Source organism: Manihot esculenta, chromosome 2 (assembly GCF_001659605.2).
Source record: "Manihot esculenta cultivar AM560-2 chromosome 2, M.esculenta_v8, whole genome shotgun sequence".
Classification (NCBI taxonomy): domain Eukaryota; kingdom Viridiplantae; phylum Streptophyta; class Magnoliopsida; order Malpighiales; family Euphorbiaceae; genus Manihot; species Manihot esculenta.
In genome coordinates, this window is record NC_035162.2 from 38,331,946 (window position 1) to 38,336,719 (window position 4,774).

Consider the following 4,774-nt stretch of genomic DNA (forward strand, 5'->3'; position numbering starts at 1 on the left):
CGAAAGAGGAGCTCGAGGATAAGGTGTCCGGGCTCATATCATTATTAGACCCTAAAAAACCATCTCATGCGAAGACACTTATTCAAAAGGGTAATTGTTCTAAGTATTACGTATCCGAGCTCACGGCACTAAGGAGGTCGCGAGCGAATGATGAAAATGCCCTCATGAAAATAGAAAAAGCTCACGAATCAGAAGCTTAGCAAAACGCTGAGCTCCTAGCTTAGAACTGTTCGTTTAGCAAAGTCCCACGAAAGACAGTCTGGTCCATTAATCAAGTAAAGTTAAGTAAGTTAGAATTTACTAAGTAAGCATCCGGCTTAAGGTTTTTCATGATTAAGTTAAGTTAGAAGAAATTCCCAAGAAGTCAGATGAAGAGAATAAGCTAAGTCTTAAAAGGTTGAGCATATCGGCGAAGCCAAAAAAAGCAATTTGTGCATAAAATAGTCTAAGTATAAATGAAACATATGCCAAGGTGAAATATCATTCATTATCAACTACGCGCTCCCATATTGCCATACATTCAAACGTCAAAGTAAAGAGACAAGAAATAAAAAGGCAAAGAATAAAATACAAAGGTAAAGTAGGAAAAAGGAAACATCTTTATTTATTTATTTGTTCAAAGGTACAGAGGAGGAGCCCAAACTAACAAGGTCATTTAAGGGCTTATTTACATTATATTCTCCCTAAGTTTCAACTAGCGGGAGAGGAGCTCCTTTAGGCAGCGAATTATCATCCTCTCCGTAGCGCACCTCCTCACCGTCTGAGTCAACTTCGGGAGCTTGTAGGTTTGCCAACGGAGTGGAGGGGCATCCCTAGCTGCCTTTAGGCCTTGATTAAACTCGGAGGCGAACATGCGGAAGGCTGAGCTGTATAAATCTTCTTTCATTGCATCAGAAGCCTTGTACTCCGCAAGTCGCGCTTTGCAGGCCTGCTCAATCTTGGCCTTCAGCTCAACAGAGTCCTTATACTCCTATAGGCGCTTCTCACAGGCCAACTACACCCTATCCTCTATAAGTCTGGCGTCCCTCAACAGGGCAGAACACCTCTCCTTCAGAGCAGCGATCTCTTGGCAGAGTTGCTATTTCTGAAGCTGCGACTCCTCCGCTGCCAAGGTCATGCCCTTCAGGTCCTCGGCGTACTTGTTAAGCTCCTGCTGAAGGACAGTAGCCTGAGCCAAAGCTTTCTCCCTCTGAGCCATCACCTCCTCGCACTGGGCCTGGGTGTAATACCCGGCTAGACTCCGGCATCGGAATTCCTATTTTTCGGTGGAATCTCGGATGTCGAAAATCTCTAGAAGGGTAAAATATGTTTTACTAAAATGTTTTCATGTGTTTTAAGGTTTTAAGTAAGAAAGAAATTAAGTTTTTGAAAGAAAATGTTTTGGAGGAGAAACCCAGGTTCGGCCGCCGAACCTCATGTTCGACCGCCGAACATGGTGGAGTTGCGGAGGCACTTTTGGCTTCCGAAGGTGGTCTGGCCAGCCACCTATAAAAGGCCCCTTGTCCGAAAATGGGAGAGTTTTTCTCTCTATTTTCGGGCAAGGTGAGTCTCTGCCACCCCTTTTGGTTGATCTTGTGTTTTCTCCTCAAATTCTTCAAGTTTTGACAAGTTTTATCTTGGTTTTGAAGATTGTTGAGTTAAAATCGAAGTTTCGAAGCTTGGAGACCTGGAGCTCGATTTCTCCCATCTCCGAGTTTGGACCGCCTCTCCTCTCGATCTTTCAAGAGGTAAGAGTAGATCCCACCCTTCTTTTATGATTTTAGTAAGTTTTGAGGGGTTTTAGAAAGGTTTGATGCATGATTAGGTTAGTTGTAAATGTTAGGATTTATGTGAGTTAATTGATGCAGTGTATGTTTATTGTTTATTATAATGTGATGTTGTTGGGATATAGGCTAGTTTTAAGCCCCTAAATGCTTAAGAGTGTGTTTTTGCATGGTTTGGTTTGATTGGAAGGTTTGGTTAGCTGAATGAGGGAGAGGAACTCGAGTTCTACCATTCTGGCAGAACTCAGGTTCGGCAGCCGAAGCCATGTTCGGCCGCCGAACCTGCCTGAGGAGGCAGTTTTGGCTGCCGAACCCTACCCCCGAAAGTTTGGACTTTCGACTCTGGAGGGGACTTTCGGTCGCCGAACCTGCCGCCGAAGGTGATTGAGTTTCAGCTCTGGAGGGACTTTCGGCCGCCGAACCTGCCGCCGAAAGTGTCCTGTTTAGCCTTCCTTTGCATGCTTTCTATGATTGTTTTATGGTATTTTAGGGGGTTTTTGGGAGTTGTTTAAAGTCATGTTAGTGTATGTTTGGTCCCTCATTTGAGTCCACCTGTGTAGGTTCGGACCCGAGGAACTGAGGACCCCAGCAATAAGACAGCTGCTTCAGAGTCTTCTCAGAGTCAGCCTGAAGTGAGTAGAACTGAACTATGTTTTAAAGTAAATGAAATTTTTAGCATGTTCATGCATCACGAATGCCATGATATATACTAGGGTGTTTGCATTAGAATTCACAAATATGTTGCATTGCATACTATGATGTTGATGTGGATGGATGTTGGATGACCCATTAGCCCTTGGTATGATACGATGACGATGATATGGTATGGAAGTCCAGTGAGGCCCATTCTACGCCCCTGGCACAAAGTAAGAGAAAGACCAATGAGGCCCATTCTACGCCCCTGGCACCATTGGAATGTTATGTTATGTGATGTTAAGAGAAAGACCAGTGAGGCCCATTCTACGCCCCTGGCACCATTGGAATGTGTAAAGGGCTATTGGTGACAAGTCCATCCTTGATGTGATTTGTTTGTGATGTGATGCATTCCATGAAAGCATATGTTTTAATATACTATTTTACTATTCTGCTCACTGGGCTCTAATAGCTCACTCCTTTCCCTTAAACCCCCAGGTTTGCAGGTTCGGGATAGGCAAGGAAGTCATCAAGAGTAAAAGTATAGTGTATGTAATAGTTAGTTGTGGACATGAAAGATATTGTAATGTATTGTATGGTTAATTATTGTATAAATATGTATTGAGGATTAGTATTGTGCTTGGCCCTAATGTATGTTAATCCCCTTTTTGTACATGGTCGTTATAAAATGTTTTATTGTTAAGAAATGTTGACCAAGCTTGATGTATGATATGATGTCCCACTAGAGCATTTGATGAGGGCTCTTGAGTGGGGTTTATGTTATGGTTATGATGTATGCAGGTCAAGCTTGGTGAATGAAAAAGTTTAAAATTTTTATGTAAATGTTTGATCATGTATGGGATTATCAGGTATGACAGGTTGTATGCTAGGCTTGCTACGGGTCCCGACGACCTTAAGTCGATCTGGATCCTAGCGCCGGTAGCGGTCCGATTTCGGGTCGTTACAGATTGGTATTAGAGCCCTGGGTTCATATGGTCGGACCTAAAGTGTGTCGGGCTCATAGGAGTTATAGAAGGACAAGCACAATAGGAAAAATCATGTCCACTAGGATAGGATGTGGAGTCCTGTCTTGAATGATGATGTGAAATGCCATGATTTTATGCATGTGCATTAATGTTATGCTATGTATGTGATGCGGGTTCATGTGTTTCCATATGAACCATTTGATGCTAATGTTTTATGTGATGTGTGCTGTTTTTCAGTAAGCAAGATGTGAGGTACTCGTCAATCTGCACGATTGACTGGAGTCCCACCAGAAAATGAGGGCATGGATGCCCGTCCCCCTGCATTGCCAAGGGCAATGTCTTGTAGATCTAGCAGGGAGAGAGTGTCAAGGGACCCTAGAAGGTCTTTTGATGCAAGCTTGATTTGATCCATTGGCGAAGAAGAAGCTGCGAGAAACAAAAACAACTAACAATTAGGGACCAATACAAGAAGAGGTAGAAGCAAGAGAAAAATGAAACACCAACAGACGAATACCAGCTTCCCGGCAGTCCTGAAGACTAGACACGAACATGCACTTCTCAGCATCATACTTCCGAGAAACATAGGTCAGTTTGAGAAGGTAAATTTGTTCAGAAAGGGACAGCTGAAGAAGGTCATTACAGCCTGGGGGCACATCTCTCTAGGAGAGGTCTACCTCCCAGGTAATCCCGGAGCCTTCCTTCAGCTCCACTACCATAAAACCTTCAACCCAACCCTTTATGGAATCCTTATACCCTAAGAAGATAGATAATCCTCCTCGGGGAGCAAAATAATAAAATCCCTGACTGGCCCTGACTAGACGGAAGAAGGTGGAAAATAGGGCAGCAGAGGGAGTAAAGCCCCAACACAGGCTGACAGACTCGAAGGAGCACATGAAAAGGATGGAGTTGAGTGAGAGCATGTGAGGGGTAACTCCAAAATAGCTGAAAACCTCGATGAAGAAGGGAGAAAAAGGGAAAGTCAAACCAAAATCACGTTGCTTAATGAAAAAGACCAAGCTACGATCTTACTGAAGGTCAATCAAACCCGGTGGAGGAGGAATGGGGAGAATGATCCTCTCATTACGGAAGGGAGCCCTAATACGATAAATGGAGGTATCCAAATACTCTCAAGAAAATAAATTAGTAAAGGAAGAAAGGGTGATGCAGGACCTTAGATTTGCGATATCGGGAATTCTAGGGGCAGCCATTAGAGAGCAAGAGATGTACCTCAGAGAGATTTTTACAGGAGATGAAAAGGATGAAGCACAGAGAGCAAAGCGAGAAGAAGAGTCTGGAGAAAATTGGGATTTCGAATTTGAAAAGATTAAAGGCAAGGAAAGGACGTTTTTTACAAAAATCACCCTCGGGCCGCACGGTCATAATAAAGGCCTA